This window comes from Primulina tabacum, chromosome 11 (genome assembly GCF_025594145.1).
Source record: "Primulina tabacum isolate GXHZ01 chromosome 11, ASM2559414v2, whole genome shotgun sequence".
Taxonomy (NCBI): domain Eukaryota; kingdom Viridiplantae; phylum Streptophyta; class Magnoliopsida; order Lamiales; family Gesneriaceae; genus Primulina; species Primulina tabacum.
Window position 1 is genome coordinate 9529132 of NC_134560.1, and position 20936 is coordinate 9550067.

The 20936-nt window shown below is 39.4% G+C and overlaps 1 long non-coding RNA gene across 1 annotated transcript; it reads left to right on the top strand.

Moving 5' to 3' along the window:
- Positions 1–8148: 8148 nt before the first annotated feature.
- Positions 8149–9807, top strand: LOC142518796 (uncharacterized). Its single transcript, XR_012813652.1, has 2 exons — positions 8149–8792; positions 8823–9807. It is a non-coding gene; the product is annotated as an uncharacterized LOC142518796 (long non-coding RNA).
- Positions 9808–20936: the final 11129 nt, after the last annotated feature.

The window sequence follows — 20936 nt, forward strand, 5'->3', positions numbered from 1 at the left end:
TAACAAATGCATGAGATATGAATGAATGAGATGCACCTGTATCAAATAAAATACGTGCAGGATAATCGCAAAGTATGCAAATACCTGCAATCACACCACCAGGAGCTTCCTTCGCCTGATCCTCCGTCATAGCATACACTCGAACTTGAGGAGGAACTTGAGCGGTCTTGACCACCTGGTCCTCGATATCGTGGGACACTCGACTGCTGGAAAGAGGGAACATGAACAGCAGGTCTCATCATACTGGGTCCACCTCTAAATCCTGGCTGGGGTTGAGAAGAAGTCGTACCCCTATTCGGACATACTCGAGAGAAATGGCCTTCCTGCCCACACTGATAACAAGTACCAAACATACCTCGACACTGCTCGATAGTATTTTTACCCCCACAATGACTACAATAAGGAGCAATCACGGGATTCCCTCTCTGGGATCTACTATAACTCGAAGAAGACGAAGAAGCAGAACCAGTCTTCTTGAACTTTTTACCTCTCGGACATAAGGTAGGCTGCTGAGCTGACACTGGAGGTGGAGGAGTATACTGTGGACCTCCTCGCCTAAGTCCAGCCTCTGCTGCCTTGGCTCGTTCAACAGCCTCTGCGTAGCTGGTAGGCAAACCAGAAACAACAAAAATATATAAAGCAGGATTCAATCCATTCACAAACCTGTTATATTTCGCTTTTGCATTTGCCGCTATGTGAGGTGCATATTTCAACATAGTCGAAAACTTCGAAGCATATTCTGCAATAGTCATCGTTCCCTGCTGCAGACTATTAAATTCATTCTCTTGGGCAGTATAATAAGAAGGAGGGGAATACTGCTCCAAAAACTGGGCCTTGAAGACATCCCATGTGACTTCAATCCCGGCCTCTTTCAGTCCAATCTCAGCGGCTTTCCACCAAGATTTTGCTCGGTCTTTCAATTGATAAAGAGCAAGTTTCATTCGCCGAGCCTTGGAATATTCAACAATATTAAACAAGTGCTCGATATCTTTCAACCAGGCCTCTGCTCTTTCTGCACTCTCAGTGCCAAAGAACCTCGGTGGTTTCAAATCCTGGAATCGAGCCATCACTATATCCATGGACAATCCTTCGAACTGTCCAACTATCCTCTCAGTACTGCTAATCACAGTTTCATTTGTGTGATCCATCTACAAAACAATGATGAATATCACAAATCAATATCAATTTCACATCATCATCATCTCATATCATCAATCTCATCAATAACTTACTCAAACTAAATCAAGTAGGAGCAAGTAATACAAATAAATCACACACATACGCACAATTCATTTGTGCCTATTTACGTGTACACAAGACTCAATTGAGCATTCTCAGCTATGCTCTGATACCACAATGTGGGGCCCTTAGCTCCTAATCGTTATTACAACTTCAATTCTGTTAATTAATCAATATATTGTACGATATTTCATTATTAACATTTATTTTCTCATTTCCCATTGTCATGATATACCTCATATACATAATCACATGACAATTTCATAAATTATCGATAATCAACATAGGATTTACGATAATACGATACATGGTCCTTACAAAATTTGTGAAGAATTGTTCGTATCAACATGAGGGGGAGTTTACGTGACTGCACTCTTTTTCCCTCACTATGGTTTTTATCCCAATGGGTTTTTCCTAGTAAGGTTTTTAACGAGGCAGTATAAAAACACGTAATGAAGACAATCATTATGATCATCATCACAAGGGGGAGTGTTGAAAAATAATATTTAAAATGCGTGTATTGAATATTTGAATGTTGAATATTTGGATGTTGAAAATAAGAGTTGTAAATATTGAAAGTTAGTGTGTGATGATGTAGATAATGATGAATTTATTTTTGGATTATTTATAAAGATTTTCTATAAATAGATTTCTCATTTGTGAAGAAAATCACAATTGAGTTGAGAGAAAAATATTATAAAATGTGTAGTTTGATAATTTTGAGAGTTTGAGATTTTTACTTTTTAACATAAATTTTTACTTTTTCACAACAATAATAACTATTTTTTAAATATATTTAAATGCTCTTCCTAAATTAACCTTCACATAATAAAAATAATATCCAATTTAGTCATTTTATTTATTTTCACATGGCTTTCCAATGTATTTGGCCATGAGTGTGCTAGTATTTACATAAAAATGAGAGACCCCTTTTAAATAATTCCGAAATTAATCTTCGTGAAATGTGGGAAACCGATAAAAACAAGGTGGTTCGCTTCTGCAACCTCTCTTATAGTCCTATTAACTCCACAAAATCTTGTCAACTGCCCACCTTTTACTTTATATATTTCACGAGTGTACATCTAATTTTATTTTCAAAATCAACAGTCCAAATTTATTGAAGAATTTTCACGTCTACATAAAGATTCCGGTGATTCGTCTCACAAATATTGAAAAAATAATTAGCATATTTCCTTTCTAATCTAACCATTGAGCTCAATTTCACATCAAATTGGCGTCATCCTTGCGTACCTCACTACATCGACCAAGGTGATGTCCTAATTTTTTTCATCATGTTCTCTCCATTAGTATACACGTCCTCCAACTGCTCAAAGCAGTTTCTTATAATAATTATAAAAAAACACTGTGTTAGGTTGCTATTTTATTTCGCAATAGGTCGTTTTTCAAATGTATTTTTATTATTTTAAAGAAGCATGGTCATAACTTCAAATACACATTTTGCTTATTTATATAGTACTGCATGTTAGTTAGGATTGATTTCAAATCCACCCAATAAGGAAGTTATTTGAAATTCATTCTACTTTGTGTAACTAATCTTTAAATAAGTAAGATATGAATTTAAGATTTGAACTTTTGTTTCATAAGTAACCATAAAATTATAATCGAAATTCATAGATTTTAAATTCATTTTACTAAATGAAACCTTAGTTTCATCATCTGAATAATTTCATTATAGATATTTTACCCATATTTTTCTTCCGATAACATGACATCAAAGTTATTGCTGACTGGTCTGGTTTGTGTATATGTTATTTTTAGTCCCTTTGAGACTATGGATCATGTCATGAGGTGTGTAAGCTTGATCGATTGATTTGGTATGTCGGAACATGTCTAGGAAAGTGAAGTTCAAACTAATTAGCATTAAGTGAACGGAGAAAAACTAAGATGGTAACACATCTTTGTGTTGTATGGCTCATAAATAGGCTGATCGACTAGAGATTTGCTCTTGAAATGGTCACAAGCATAAATACATAATCGAGAGAGTTAAGCATGCTCTATATTATGAGAGGCCGGATATGCTCGGTTTGATGCAATCACATAGATTGAGGTATATGATACCCATGAGAGCCCGGGTCATGGATGACCCGGGATATTAAATGGATAGCCCAAATCAGGGAAAATCTGCAGGAAGAGTTCGTCAAAGGCCGGGCAGGTGAATGCCCGGGATATCTTCTCCCTAGGTTGCCAGAAGCCCGGGCTCTCTTACAAGTTCCCGGGAGGCTTTTTACCCGGGTTACCTCGAAAATAGCACTGTAATCAAGTGTGTAAGTCTGAGATACTCTATCTTACAGAGGTATGGCGTGTCAGAAAAGCTGTCAGAAATAGGGCATAGGCAGCCATCTTGTCATAATTAGTAAGTGGACACTGAAAACAAGGTAATTATAGATCTTATTCCTATAAATAGCAGATATGTTTTACATAAGAGGATAGGCATTTTTCATTGATTCTAAGCTTTTGGCACTCACGTATATTCACCCATATACAACCATTTTATCTTTTTATCTTCACCTGCTGACTTAAGCATCAGAGTGGCTATGCCGGATACCCCTCCGACGCTCATTTACGAGTTCATTTTCTTATTTGTTTGCAAGTTACGGTTGAAGCCATAGTCATCAAGATATATCCATGGTTCATTTTCCCAAATAAAACTCTTATCCGATTCGGTGGATTGCCTCGACCCAACTCACCCAATTCACACAGATCACATCATTGACGCCGTCTATGGGAAATTGAGTTAAGAAGAAGATATGGCTCCTACCAGAAGGACTAATCAAGATAATTCTCGGGCCCCTAGAGAAAATCCACTTATCTCTTGTCAAGGTGGTCCTCCACTCACAGAACCTACACCTATTATTACTTTGTCACCTTAGGAGTTGGCTAGAATTATCTCCGACGCCGTTGAAAAGGCCGTAGCAAGAAAGGCCCCTTATCATCATGCTACTCCGCCCGAAGGGGAGCAGGAGCGAGATCAGGAGACAAGAGATGAGGAGGCGATAATGGAGGAGAGAGAGTCTAGTGCTGGTTCTAAGTCTGTCACCGTGGACAGTGGAGCTGGGAGAGTATGATATTGAATATAAGCCCCGGATGGCCATCAAAATACATGCCCTGCCAGATTTTCTTTCTGAAATTATTCATTCTAATGAGGAAGAGGTCTGGAGAGTATTTGTGGATGAAACGTCGAGTCTAGCCGGATGTGGAGTATGAGTGGTAATAATATCCCCCCGGGAGAAAATGTTAAATTGACATTGAGAATTGACTCCCAGGTGACCAACAATGAAACAGAGTATGAGGCTATTCTAGCTGGTATACGATATGCCCAGGAAATAGGAGCTTCCCGGATCATTTTATATTCCAATTCACAACTAATTACTCAGCAAATAAAGGGCGTTTATGAGGCTAAGGATGACATGATGCTTAAATATCTAAAGTCATTAAAGCCCAGACATAATCTTTTGTGGATTGAAGTATTGAGCAGATCCCCCGGGATGAGAATGAGGAAGCATATGCTTTTGCCAAAACGGTTGCCTCCTTATCAGAAGTCAGTACTCGAGAATTATTGCATATTACTCGGCTGATTCTTTCTATTGATGAGGAAGTGCTGCCAACTCAAGAGGATTCCTGGATGACACCTCTGATCAAATTCATTGCCCATAATGAATTACCTGAAGACCAAGTTCAGGTTCAGAAGATTAAAAAACAAGCTCCCAGGTTTGTCCTTTTAAATAACATCTTGTACAGGAAATCATACCAGAGACCCTTGTTGAAATGCTTGGCTATGGGAGAGGTGGAGTATATCCTCCGGAAAATACATGAAGGATGTTGCAGAGAGCATCTAGGAGGGACATCGTTGGCCCGAAAAACAATGCTTGCTGGATTCTGGTGGCCGAGTATAAGCCAAGACTCTTTTCGAGTTGTCCGGGCTTGTAAAGGGTGTAAATATCATTCCAAATTTCAGCACAGGCCGGCCACTCTTATGAGACCTATTTTGGGCATCTTTCCTTTCGATCAATGGGATATGGATATTGTGAGACCTTTCCCAGTTTCCCGAGCTCAAAAGAAATTTCTCTTGGTGACAGTAGATTATTTCTCCGAGAGGGTTGAGGCTGAACATCTATCTAGAATCACTGAGAAAGAGGTGTTGAAGTTTATGTGGAAGAGCATTGTATGCTGATTTGGAGTTCCCAGGAGATTAATTTCAGATAACGGAAGACAGTTTCAAGGGAAGGAGACAACGTCCTTGTGCCAAAAAATGAAGATCACTCAGTCTTTCACCTCTTTTGCTTACCCTTGAGCAAACGGGCAGACAGAGGTAATAAATATAATTATCGTGCAAGCCCTAAAAACTATGCTGCAGGGCAAAGGAAAAGACTGGGTGGAGAAGTTACCAAGCGTTCTTTGGGCATACAGGACTACCTCCCGAGCACCTACTCAAGAAACTCCTTTCAATCTGGTGTATGGTTCTGAAGCAGTTCTTCCTTTTCAGATTGAAGAATCTTTTGCTCGGCTATAATCTTACCCGAATAACAATTATCAGAGCCGGGCGATGGAATTGGATCTGGTGGAGGAAAAGAGAGAACATGCTATGATTCAAATATAAGCTTACCGAGGCCGGATTATGAAATCATACAACAAGCGAGTCCGGATCCGAGACTTTTAGATACGCAATCTAGTGATGAAAAAAGTCAATCCAGCTGGAGATGTTAATAAATTGGAGGCCCGGTGGGAAGGACCCTTTAAGATAATCCAGAGGTCAGCTAGGGAACTTTTTATCTGGAGGATGCTCAAGGACGCTCTCTCAAACGACCCTAGAATATTTTTCATTTGAAAAAGTATTACGCTTGAAATATACTTATTGTTTGAAGTGATAATGAAGTTATTTTCTTCTCAGAAATTGCATGAAATATTATATCTCAACTCGGGAGGAACAACGCCCGATTAATCTCTAAGCCTAGAGATCCATACCCTGGCTCGGGGCTCCATACCTCGACCAATTGAAGCCCAGGGCTCCGTACCTTGGCTCGGGGCTCAGCACCTCGACCAATATAAGTCCAGGGAACTATACCCTGGCGGAGGACTTCGTACCCTGGTTATTCATTAAGCCCAGGGCTTTGCACCCTGGCTCGGGGCTCCGCACCTCGACCAATATAAGTCAAGGGACCCCTACTCTGGCCCAAGGCTCTGTATCCTGGTTATTCATTAAGCTCAGGGCTCCGTACACCTGTTCAAGGCTCCACACCTCGATCAATCTGGGCCCAGGGCTCCGTACCCTGGTTAGTCATTAAGTCCCGAGCTCTGTACCCTGGCTCGGGGCTCCGTACCTCGATCATTTACTACGTACATGGACTCATACATTAACTCGAAGGTATGAGTCCTCGATCACATGTTGGAAATACCCGTTATTTTTCAACACTTAGAAAAATTCAAAAATTCCACATTCAAAAGCAGTTTATGAATAAGAAGGATTTAATTATTTCTAAGGCCGGACATATTGCAAACATTTTCAGTTTATAAAAATCAAGGCTGTTAAGGGGCAAGATTATTTCATATAAGCAAATTTTATTAATAACAAAGTCCAAAGGCCAAAATTACAATCAAGGAAATTGAAGGAAAGATAAAAAATTACAATCTTATTCTACATCATTGGGCTTAACCCCGACTGCTCTTTCTCTTGGGGATCCTCCTTCTCCTCTTCGGCATCCTTGGGAAGGGATGCTATGGCTCGTTCAAAATCAGGAAACTCTTCCTTATATCTTTAAATCAGCTCGGCTTCTTCGAACTGCTCTTGGCACTTATCGAAGCTGATCCGGAAGAAAGAATAGACCCTATATTCAACGGCCTTCTTGAATTCCGGAGACTGGAGGAAGGAGGCATGCCACTTGCTCTTATTATACTCAACAGCAGACAGGGCAGCTTCAACAGCTGTGAGAGCCCATTTCTCAAAAGCCCAAACAAATTCCCCAAGCCCAGCCCAGTTTTAATAATTAAGTTAAAAATAAAAATAAAATAATAACAATAATGTTATCTTCATCATCCGTATCCGACTGTAATTTCCTTCCAAAAGCTTCAAGAAAATTTCGAAGCTTCGTTCATCGATTGTGGCTGCTACGCGTGCCCAAAAATTAAAGTAAATACATATTTGGAAAGCTCTCGACAAGGGCTATCAATTGATACCCATTTTGCAAGGTTTTTCCACAACCCTATTCGAACCCTTCGGTCGTGGTTCGCTCGAATTTTTGCTCTTCGCCTCGATTTTGTGTTCTTTAGATCTTGGACAACTGATTGTATAGTTGTACTCGAAATTTGAAGTGTTTGAGGTAAAAATTCAGATTTTAGGGTTTCGAATTTGGGTATTTTGATTCATTTGAATTCCAAAAATTGATATTTATTATATTGTTGATTGTAGGTACAAGATTGAGACGAATAGAGGTATCTATAAGATTTTCGGAATGTAGTTGAATTAAATTCGAAAATTCAGATTTAATTATTTGGGAATTTATGATTTTTGAATTGTTAAATCGTATTGGGATGGTTTATAACATTAAAAATAGAAAATGATAATTTTTGGGAATTCCTAGCAAATATCGAAAATTTCAGATTCGATATGATTGAATTTTCAAAATTCCAAATTGTCCAATATTGAGATATTTAAGTTAAATAAATCGATATATTTGACTTTGCGATGAGTTTTAGAAATTTTAAAGCCTAAATTAAGGATTTGGAATTTTAGGCTAAATTGTAAAATATTGGAAAAATAAATGGAACTTGATATGAAATTCATTATTTGCCACATGATCGGCTTCTTCGAGAAATCCTTAAGATTTTTCAGTGGCAAATTAGGTGTTTAGTTGAAGTATGCATGAACTGTTTTATTATGGCGTTTATAATGATGTGAAATATTTTGTAATAAGTTGTGGCGTGCTTTATGTGCTTATGTGAATAACATGATTGCATTCATTCATTTATTTGAATTGATACTATTAGAGCATAATATTTCGAGCCTTGACTCCGTTGATTGCTATCATTATTGATCTGTTGAGCTGTTGAGTCATCATCTATGGAGTGAGTGATAAGATTAGATCACTCTTGACATCTCATCGATGGAGAGAGTGATATGATTAGCACACTCCTGATGACTACACGAGGACTGACTGGGTCGCTACCGGACCCTCGATGCTACGTGTATGGATAAGCGGCAACTTGACGTTTCGTTGCTGCATTCCTGGCACAGGTGGCCACTGTTCATGTTGCTGATGAATTTCATTTGGACTCCGTTTTGGTATCCGTTATTTCGTTGTTACCGACACACATTGCATTACATTTCATTGCATTTTACTTGATTTTATTTCATTTCAGTTATATTTTTCATAATTTTACTAGTTCGTCGTACTGGGGCCTGACCCTTATTTTCTGTTTATGCTGTGGTTGTTTTTTATGCCATAGCAGATTATCCAGGAGGATTTGACGCGTCTGGTGGAGTGTCAGGTAGCGGTGCCCAGTAGTTGGATTATTGTTGAAAGTTCCCAGCTATATACGTAAATATATGTATGTATTATCTTATCGAGTTATATATTTGCCAGGGGATGCCCTGTGTAGTTGTAGTGTTACTTTTACGATATTTTGGATTGTTTTTGTGTGCTCGAGCCTTGTCGGCTCTGCATGTATAATCCTGGCCAGCGCGACTGTAGGTTGGTGAATTTATGTTATGACTTTATTTCGAGTGTATAAATATTGTTTGTGTTGTTTGAAAATTTTTGGGATGTCCTACTTATGGGGAGGTCATGCCGAAATTTCTATTGACCCAAAAGAAAATTTTTTTAATAGCTTTCGCTGTTTACATTAACGAATCCTATTGTTTGGTCATTAAATGTTAATCAGGAGCGCAGGTCCCCACAGTTGGTATTAGAGCGTAACTGGAATATGCTCGAATTAGAGTCTAGGGCATTTGAGTCTAGACACAAATAAAATGATTGCATATGTGTTTGACTATTTGATCTTGTTTGAATTATGTGCTATGATTATTTAAAATTTCCTGAGTTAGCACTACTAGTTGACTAGACTTTGAACTTAGTTTAAAAAATATCTACTAGACTAAGTTTCAGATTTTCAGTAATTATTTCGTACTTATTAACTTATTTTGTCTTGGTATTAAATCCTTGTGTGTTATAGAATGGCACCTGGAGGCAAAGGCAAAAAGGAAAAAGAAATTGTACAGGAGTCAGAAGCACAAAATGTCAGAGGACTTGAGGATATTGTCAGGAGTAGACGTGGTCGTTCTGCAGCCCAGGTCGCTAGAAATGTGGAAGAAGAAGTGAACCAAGAGGTAGAACAGTTGACTCAGAAAGTTGGAGGGATGCAGTTAATAATATCTCAATTCCAAGAATTACGTCCTCCAAAATTCTTTGGCAATGAAAGTGGCGAAAAAGCAGCAGGATGGTTGAAAAGTATAAACCATCTATTCAATTTGCTCGAATATTCTCAAAGTGTCAGACTGAAGCTGACCACCTATCAATTAAAAGACCGAACACAACTTTTGTGGGAAGCTGCAGAGGAAGCACTTAAAGCATTTGGAAAAATCATTACTTGGGAAGTATTCCGTGCTCAGTTTACACAGGAATATGCACCATCTTCGTATTATTATGCCAAGGAGGAAGAGTTTAACCAGTTGGTGCAGGGCAATAAAACAGTGGTTGAATATGCTTCTCAGTTTTCTACTTTTTTGCCATATGTTCCATATGTTGCAAAAATTGATCAGTCCAAAATTTCACGTTTCTTGCATGGACTACAAAGGACTAGTCATACTTTGGTGATGACTGGATCGCCTAATACCTATGTTCAAGTAGTAGAGATGGCAAAGATAGAGGTTAGTTTGCTCATGGGAGAACCACAGCCAGTTACAGTTATAGCCTCTATTTCTCAGGAACTGGAAGTAATCTACCGATTCCAAAGGGTTTACCTCCTTATCAGCCTCTAAAGTCATCCCAGCAACCGAAACAACAAAGATTCAAGGCAAGAGGCAAACAATTTAAGAAGAAATCACAATCTAGCTCCTCCAGTTCAGGTAGTACTAGAGAGGGCAGTACATCTGGGTCATCGAATGTTGTGTACTGTGACTGATGTGATGGAAGACATTTCAGTACATAGTATGTACGAGTTCAGGGGTCTTGTTATGTTTGTGGTCAAGTTGGACATTATGCCAAAGTATGCCCCAATGCATAAATACTGCAATTTCAGCCACAACAGTCTGGACAGATTCTCCGCGGATCAGCTTTCAGGCCATATGCTCATGCACAGTCATTTCAGCAGTCCGGTTATCCACCACCTAGAGGTCCTCCTCAGCAACAATTTTCAGTGCCGCAGCAGGCTCGAGTACATGCATTGACTTAGGATCAGGCTCAGGATGCACCAAGAGGAGTAATTGCAAGTATTTCATATGTTTTTGATTTTCATGCACGTATATTGATAGACACTAGAGCATCTCATTCATTTTTATCTGCTGCATTTGTTGATGAGCATGAGATTGCTACTATTCCGTTGTTGGATAATGTGTCTGTGGCTATTCCTGCCGGTGTATACTTGATGTCTCGTGAAATAGTCCTAAATTGTGGGATTAGATTTGAATCAAGTTAGCTATGTCTGATTTCGATTGTATCCTCAGTATGGATATATTGACGAATTATCGAGCTACTGTGGATTGTTTCCATGGAATTGTCAGATTTAGACCGTATTATGACACTAAATGGAACTTCTACAGTTATGATTTACAGTCTCGCATTCTGTTAGTATCGGCAATGGAAATGTTCAGATTGTTGTCAATAGGTAATGAATGATTTATGATTTATGCTCTCGACGCGACACAAGAAGAACGATTGAAAGTTTCCGACATTCCTATTGTCAAGGATTTTCCTGATGTATTTCCTGATGAGATTCCAGGCTTTCCGTCTCGAAGGAAAATAGATCTTAGCACTGAATTGATGCCAGAGACAAATCCTATTTCTAGAGCACCATATCGTTTAGCTCCGACAGAGTTGAAAGAAATCAAAGAACAGCTTCAGGATTTACTGGAAAAAGGCTATATCAGACCCAATATGTCACCTTGGGGAGCTTCAGTATTGTTTGCAAAGAAGAAAGACGGAATGATGAGAATGTGCGTCGATTATCGACAGTTGAACCGGGCTACTGTGAAGAATAAGTATCATCTGCCGCATATTGATGACTTGTTTGATCAGTTGCAGGGTACTTCTGTGTATTTCAAGATTGATCTTTGTTCCGAATACCATCAGCTTAGAGTCCGAGAGGAAGATGTTCCTAAGACAGAATTTCGGACACGTTATTGAAAATATGAATTCCTAGTCGTGCCGTTTGGTTTGACTAATGCTCCAGCAGTTTTTATGGATTTAATGAATCGTGTATTCCGAAAATTCATAGATAAATTTGTTATCGTCTTTATTGATGACATCTTGATTTATTCCAAGTCAAAGAAAGAGCACGAAAAACATTTGAAATTAGTTTTCCAAACATTCTGAGAAGCATAATTGTATGCCAAATTTTCTAAGTGCGAGTTCTGGTTGGATATTGATTTATTTTTAGGCTATGTTATATCTTCACAAGGAGAATCTGTTGATCATAGTAAAGTTAAAGCTGTTATCAACTGTCCTAAACCAACAAATGTGTCTGAAATTCAAAGCTTTTTGGGATTAGCTGTGTATTATAGGTGTTTCAATGAGGGATTTTCTAGAATAGCTAGGCCTATGACCCAATTGACACAGAAAGAAGATGTTTTTTGTGGACTGCGGAATGTGAGTCTAACTTCCGGAGTTTGAAAGAAAAGTTGACCACAGCTCCGGTGCTAGCTTTGCCTTCAGGCTCAAGTGGATTTTTTGTCTGTACAGATGCTTCTCTAAATGGAATGGGTTGTGTTTTGATGCAAAATGGGCGATGATTGCGTATGCATCTCGTCAGTTGAAGCCACATGAGACTCAATATTCAGTTCATGATTTGAAGTTAGCTGTCATTGTGTTTGCATTGAAAATATGGCGTCATTATCTGTACGGAGAACAATTTGTGATTTATTCTTATCACAAGAGTCTGAAGTATCTCTTCACACAGTCCGACTTGAATATGAGACAACGTTGGTGGTTGGAATTACTTAAAAACTTTGATTATGAGATTCAGTACCAACCAAGGCGAATGAATCAAGTTGCAGATGCTCTGAGCAGAAATGTTCAGCCTAAAATGTTGGCATCTTTGACTAATTCAAAAGTTCATGAGCATTTGGGAACTTCAGGATGGACTTACCAGTCTAGGGGCGATTAGTTTATAGTTTCAGCTATTCGAGTTGAACCACATATTGTTTCTAAAATCAAACCAGCATAGATAACTGATCTAATGTTCATAGGTTGAAAGAATTGACTCAGACAGGTCAATCAGACAAGTTCAGTGTTGCTTCAGATGGATGTCTGCGCTATAATGGTAGACTTGTGGTTCCAAATTTGATGGACTTAAAAGAAGTTATACTTCGAGAAGCTCATTGTAGTTGACATAGTGTTCATCCTAGAGTCAAAAATATGTATCATATCTTGAAATCCCATTAATGGTGGGAAGGTATGAAGAAAGAGATTTTTGACTTTGTGGCTAAATTTTTGACTTGCCAACAGGTTAAGGCTAAGAGAATGAGACCTGGTGGTATGTTACATAGTCTTGAAGTCCCACAGTGGAATTGGGAGCACATTGCTATGAATTTTGTGACACGACTACCTCGTTCTAATCGTGGCTATGATGCGAATTGGGTGATTGTGTATAGATTGTCTAAATTAACCCGTTTTATTCCTTATGATCGTACTTGTACTTATAAGAAAATGGCAAAAATGTTCATTGATCATGTAGTGAGATTGCATGGTGTGCTTGTAACCATAGTATCGGATCGTGATCCCAGGTTTGCTTCGAAGTTTTGGGGCAGTTTGCAATCAACATTGGGTTCAAAGTTGGCAATGAGCACTACATATGACCCACAGACAGATGGTCAGTCAGAGAGGACCATTCAGACACTCGAGGTCATGCCGAAATTTCTATTGGCCCAAAAGAAAAATTTTTAATCGCTTTCACTGTTTACATTAATGAATCCTGTTGTTTGGTCATTTAACGTTAATCAAGAGCACGGGGCCCCACAGTAGCCATCGTCCGGGAGTGTTGTCTCTCTTTTCTCCTCGCACAAATAATGATTCTCTGACTCTATAGAAGAGATACGCCTTTGGAGTGTTTCCACCCGAACAAGGCCCTTGGCAGCATCATCTTGGGCCTTAGCTAGATCCGCTTGAATTGTTTTAAGTGGCTGATTGGCTTTATCCAAAGCACTGCGAAGACTGGCCACTTCTTCTTCGTGAATGGATCGAACCCGGGATAGCTCTCCTTGGAGTTGCCCGTGAATCTTGTGGCTCGAGCTCGACCACTTTCTCTTGTAGCCACCACAGCTACTTCTTCAAAATTCGATATCAGCATTTGAACACCCTGTTCAGCAAAAGGTTAGTAAAAAGAAAAAAGAAAAAAGAGAAAAGGAGCTCGGGAAGTAGACTTACGGAAATAATCTGTTTAGAACCCTCAAAGAGTTTGGGGGAAGTGCGGGGGCCTTTCAGATAAGCCTCTTCGTCTTGAAAGAGCATATCTTTTAAAAGTTTGAGGCCCATGGGAAGAGCACTTTCCAGGAAAATGCTGTTGCGGGCTCCTGATGAGCCAGAATTTTGGGGCCCGGTGAGAGGTTGGTTCCGGGGAGGAGGAGTGGATTGAGTAGTCCGGGAAGTGCCTTGGTTTCCACTTTTATTACCCTCAAGGGTAATCATCTCTGTGTTTTCCACCGTTTTTCTTTTCCCGTGGATAAGAGGAACGTGGTCCGCTGAATCCTCCGTGGATTCAGCCCGAACCATTTCCCCATCCTTCGGATCTTCTGTCCGGGTGGAGCTCATCAGTCTGGCCGCCCCGTCCTCGGCCATTTTTTTTTTCTCGGCAGCCGCTCTCCGGGCTGCAAGCTTCTTTTCCTTGACTGCCTTCTCAGCCGCCCATTTCTTGGCGAATGCCTCTTGCATTTTGGATTTATCTATCGGAAACAAAGGAAGAAAAAAGTAGAGTTATTGAAAATCAAGTATATAATAAAAAAGAAAAAAGTTCAAGAATAAAAATTTACCGGGTTGAGCAGCAACTTCTTCTATCACCCGGTAAATTGGGTCTTCTACCCAGGCACTCAACCCTTAAGTTATCAAATTATCCTCAAAAATGAGGGTAGAAGAAGAAATTTTTTGATCTTCCACCAGCTCTTGGCTTCGGGTATAAGGTTCCTCGAATTTATAAGATTTAGGGAGAGAGGGTTGTGAAGGAAGAGATGGAAGAAACCCGGTCTGATAAGGAAGGGGAGCCGAGAGTTGTATAAAGAAAAAGCGTCCTTTTCATCCATTCTGGGAAGAAGAGATATCATCAAAAAATCGAGATTTGAGCTGGGCAGATAGGGAGAAAGCATTATCTCCCAGCCGACAAATGAAAAAATAGTGAAGAACAAGAGGATTAATGAGAAGGTCGTGCATTTTGTAAAGGATATAGGCCGAGACCATAATCCGGAAAGAGTTGGGATGAAGTTGGTTAATCGGTACACCAAAGAATTTGGCGACCTCGATATAAAAAGAAGGAATGGGGAGTCTAAATCCATTCATAACTTGATCCCAAAAGAAAGTAATGAAACCAGGCGGAGGGTGGTCAGCCCTATCAGAAAGACCGAGAATTAAGATGGGAAAAGAAGAGGGGATAGAGCCAAGAGACCTAAGTTCCTCGTCGTGCTGCTCATTGAAGCAAACCAAGGAACTCCCAGAGTCTCAGAAGGAGGAGGGCCCGAAGCCCATGCTTTGGCCTTACCCTTGCCCTTTTTCAGAGCTCAGGAAGGGCCAGAAAAAGAAGGTTTTTGTTTCAGAGTTTTGGGTTTTAAAGAAGATTGTGTGGAAAAGTGTTGTGGGAGAGGAGAAAGGGGAGAGTCCAAGCGCATCGCGGTAGACTCGTAGCTAGACGGGCCTCGCGCATTTGCTTCTGAGGTGGAAGATGTAGAATTCGACATTTCTGGAAAATAAAGGGGGAAGGAGAACTTACGAAGATTTATTGAACGAAGAATTTGCTGATTGTAAATAACCGGAACGTAGTGTTGGGACATCGACTTCTCGCACCCAAGACGCAGGGGAAGTTTAAAAATTTTGTTCTTGGGTGTCGTGTGTTTAAAACCATTGATAAGTTGTTTATAATTATACATTTGCGTTCTTAACGCTTGGACTCTAAACTATTCCGATTTTTAAACGGATATAGCCCTTCTTGTAAATCCCTACGAACGACTCTTCAAATTTGATCGCCTAATTAGGTCCACGATCGAAACTTTGTTCCTCGCTTGGATTGTACAAGAAATCACAAGCGATTTGTGTATTGAGACTGTAGCCTCCGAATTTTCAAAATCCGGGGACGAAACGGTGAAACGGCGAAGAAACCAAAAGGCCGAATATTTTCCTTGTAAATTTGCAAGTGGCCGAGACTTCCATGATTCTAAGTCATGAATTGATTATTAACCAATAATTAACAATTAATTATTGCTTTTTAATCAACAATTAAGCAAATCCCATTTGCTTTTGTGGCCAAAATTTTCCACCAAATTTCAAGAGGTTGGCCGTGGGTTTCAAGAGAGAAAAGAAGGAATTTTTCATGTGTTTTGTGTGAAAAATTTTTCATCATCTAACAATAAACCCTAATGGTGTATTTATAGAGTGAGACTCCTAATCTAATTAAGAGTCCCTCTCCCACAAGGACTTGTTAATTTCATTATATTTAAACTCTCATATAATTAATATATAATGTATTTATTAACAATTAATAATACATGACATAATAATATCATATACACATATTTTATATCACCATATAAAATATATACATGTATATGTATATTAAATTAAATAACTATTATTTAATTTATAAACTAACTACTTAGTTAATTTAATTCTAGACTCCTCTAGAATATTCATGGGAATTTGTGTATGTTAGTAGTCACAACTACTAGCACAATCATTTAATTAGTAAATTCCAAATTCACTAAAAAAAATGCTTTCGAACTCATTATAACCTCGATCGACGATCCGAGAGCCCCGATGTATCAAGGATACAAATCTTGTTCATATAATGAAAATTGAAAATTTCGAAGATCAAAATTTTAACTTAACATATTAGGCAGCTACCAGTTTTAGTGAACTCCTTCACAAAACAGGCGGTTCCACTCTTCTTCCTTATTTAGCAATCGTGCTAACTTCCATTTCTTCCATCGTATGAAATTAGTTTATAAATTCCTTTATAAGCTTCCTGTTTGATCTCCATCAAACCATAGTCGCCAAATTCCAACTCCTTGAAATTTGACTATCTCGATGGGAACACAGAATCCGATACTTGTGTGACCCTCAATGGTTCAGGGATACAGCTAGCCGTGGGTTCACATCTCCAAGTGATTCTGAATAACATTTATTCTTATTCAGGCTTACCCTAGTTAGCCCTATTCTTTTCATCAACTCTTTGATCAAGAATGTCAGAACTCATTTCTGATTGCACCCATCGGATCATGGTAAGAGCGTCTAGTAGCATCGCCCCATGATCCCCTAGGTATCACCGATAATGCATGCAAGAACCTTTAGTCATGGTTAGCATATAGTACGGTCCCTTCAACACATATATCCCAATCGAATCTGCAACCATTAGTATATCGAGAATTGCATATGAATTCGATAACGATGCGATTTATATTTGAGTACTAATAGTTGCATGGTATGTGCAACTAAGAAAACATCTTTCCCTAAAGCACAGTTCTTGCTCTGGCCAGAGACTCCTTGCACTATTAACTCATCAGATCACATATGATATCTTCACCCGTATCCGAACGATGAATCCCCGACTACAATGCATTTGTTCCTACGTATTTCGAAACTACACCCAACCTCGCCACCTGATGACCCTCAATGGAGTCGGTAAACGGATCAAAGTTCATGCTAGTACGTATAGCCCCTACATTATCCCGGGTCAAAGGACTAATGGTGTACAACCATAACTGCGAACTATTCTACTCGATAAGTGAGAACCACTTGAACAGTCCGAGGATAGGGTTGTTCAGTGCATCATCACATGATCACCCATCTGTGTGAATGGACATCTCCATGCCCTTGCCAATGAAACATGGCGTTTACATCACAGATGCTAGTCTCGAGCTCGAGCGATCTTTATCCTCGTTTTAGGCGGCTGAATCGACTAGGAACCTGTTTAGAATATACGGTACACTTCCTAATGAGTTTCATGATCTTACATTGCGACACAGACCTCATGGTAGCTATTGTATATTCAAGGACTTTATCTATGCAGCTTGCATGGATATACAGATAAAGTATAACGCCATAATTGAATAAAATCATAAAATATTATTAAAATAAAGATTGTTTTACATTAGAGTCAATGAAGCTCGAGCCACAAGTTGGCTTGGCGGGCACCTGCTCTAACACGTAGGAGCGCAGCACATCGGAGAATTGAAGGAAGGTTGGGGAGAAATTTTGAATTTTTAAAATTGACAAATAGAGAGGGTGTGTTGTTTTATGTAGGTGAAGGAGAATGATCTCAACCGTTGATCTAAAGACGAATCGGATGACAAGGATGCATCTTGAAAATTGTGCGGGTAGATGAAAAGACATACACGAAAATCGAGGTGTATCAGACTGTTCACATTCTCGGAATTCGAAACGTTTCAGATCGTTCAAATTTCAGGGCACACGTCATCATAACATCACCCTACTACCCGAGAATACTAAACGACAAAAATATTCTAAAGTTCGGGAGACATGAGGCCCCAACATCTTATTCTAGAGCCCGGGAGACATGAGGCCCCGACATCTTATTCTCAAGTCCGGGAGACATGAGGCCCCGACATCTTATTCTAGAGCTCGGTAGACATGAGGCCCCATCATCTTATTCTAAAGTTTGGGAGATATGAAGCCCCGACACCTTATCTCATGTCTGAGAGGCATGAATCTCCGATGCTTTTATAATCCAGAATTAAATATCTCTCTAGTAGAAGTCCAAGCCTGGCTGATCGGGACAGCGAATAAGACTCTAGCCTGACTATTTAAGCGAAGGGTGGTGATACCCCCATGAGAGCCCGAGTAATGGATGACCCGAGATATTAAATTAATAGTCCAAATCAGGGGAAATCTGCAGGAAGAGTTCATCAGAGGCCAGACAGGTGAATGCCGAGGATATATTCTCCTCGAGTTGCCAGAAGCCCGGGCTCTCGTACAAGTTCCCGGGAGGCTTTTTACCCCTGTCACCTCGAAAATAGCACTGCACTCAAGTGCGTAAATATGTGATACTCTATCTTACAGAGGTATGGCATGTCAGAAAAGTTGTCAGAAATAGGGTATGAGCAGCCATCTTGTCATAATTAGTAAGTGGGCACTGAAAACAAGGTAATTATGAGATCTTCTTCCTATAAATAGCATGTATGTTTTACATAAGAGGGGAGGCATTTTTCATTGATTCTAAGCTTTTGGCACTCACGTATATTCACTCATATAGACATTTTATCCCTTTATCTTCATCTGATGACTTAAGTATCGGAGTGGCTACTGCCGGAAACCCCTTCGACGCCCATTCACGAGTTCATTTTCTTGTTTGTTTGCAGGTTACGGTTGAAGCCATAGTCATCAAGATATATCTCTTGCTCATTTTCCCGAAATAAAACTCTTATCCGATTTAGTGAATTGCCCCGACCCAGCTCACCCAATTCACACGAATCACATCAAGTGTTAAGAATATACCACGCGATCCAGGGATTATGACCGTTATATAAGTAATGTCAATCATTAATTTATGTTATTTATGTATTAACCAATCTAAAAAACAGAAGTTATACTTTCGTCTCTACACATAAAAGCCCACAACTTATCAGATACATTAAAGTTCATTAACCAAAACCTTAACTGATAATTTTGAGTTTCATCTTAACATACAACTCACATCACATTATAATTCACTTATAAGCTCATATAACGAATCAAATTGGCATGAAAGATAGCGCAGATGATTAACCTGCTGAGGCTTCTCGTGCGCCCGAACTATTACCGAGACAGGTATCACAACTTGGAGAAATGACCTCTTTAATTTACGTTGTTGCTTGCATTACATTACTATCATCTTTTCACTTCGTTATTTCACCGCTGATAGGATAAGCCGACTATGGGATCAAGATTTCATCCAGAAGTGTTTGATCAGAGCTATTGATCTTCGATAAAGATGCTCTGCAATCGACTCCAAAGTCTGTGTTTGGTTCCTAGCTCCCATGTCTAAGCTTAAATCCCATTCCCATCTAACCTTATAAATGTAGTTTGAAATCCCAATCAGTTTATTCGAAGACCTGTTTCCAATCACAATCTGTCTTGTGTGAATCTGGTTCTTCGGGGTAAACTCTGATTAGCTAAAATCATGTCATGCTTGTGTTTTTGTGTATTTTTGTAATGCCCGAGATTTTGATTTCTGTAATCTGATATGATTTGTTGACAAATTGATGTGGTTATAGACGGAACAGATCAGACCGGGATAGCCGAAAAAAAGATCGAAATATGTGCGAGGACAGAACACCTCGCGCATATGCACGACCGGACAGGGCGCATATGCGCGAGGCTGGCAGAGAACCTCGCGCATATGCGCGACGTGTATCCGCGCATGTGCGCGAGGGTGCCCAAGAGTTGTGAAGTACCTCGCGCATATGCGCGGAAGAGGTGCGCGCATATGCGCGAACTGCCGAGAAGATCATTGCCGAGACCAGTAGGTCTCGCGCATATGCGCCGGTTGATGTCGCGCATATACGCGAGACGTGCAGTGCATAGATTAAGCCACTTGCCCTCACCATGCAATATAATGTGTGAAATTCTTTCCTCTCCTTCATTTTAGAATTCCAGAACGAAGAAACCGAGAGCTTTGAGGGAAAGTTAGTTTTTGACATTGAAATTTGATTTGGGAACGATCCAACCGTCTAAACTTCAATCCGACTTCAGTACTGTGTTCCTATCGACGTAGGCTACGACTGAATGTAAGTTTTACAAAGTTTTGATATGTCTTGAAATTATGATATTGCCAGAATTGGATATGATTCATATATGGTGTTCTCGACATGTTAGACATCGTATAATCGAAACCGGATTGAAGAACAGATACAATATGGAATTGTTATTATTTTCAGAGTTGATTTGATTGAGATTGATATCAGATTTGTGTTGTATCGATTATGAGTTGTGGTAATTGATATCTGTTGATATTGTATTGACGGGGATATTTAAATTGTTCCGTTATGCCGTTGATTTTGAGTTAGATTTAGATTGATCAGATTCGGTATTGATTTGAGCAGTATATTGATATTGTATTCCTTGATATTTTCATTGCCAGATTGAGTATTGACAGACTTCGAATTCCAGACTTGAACGTTGTCAGAACTGCTATTAAAGAAAGGTATAAGTCAATGTCGATCCGGGAGAATGACTTGAGTGTGAAATACTTGAGTTTCCCTAAACCACATACTGATTGTTATTGTGTACATTGATTTGGATTAATATGCTTGTTCTATTGATTTATAGGAAGCA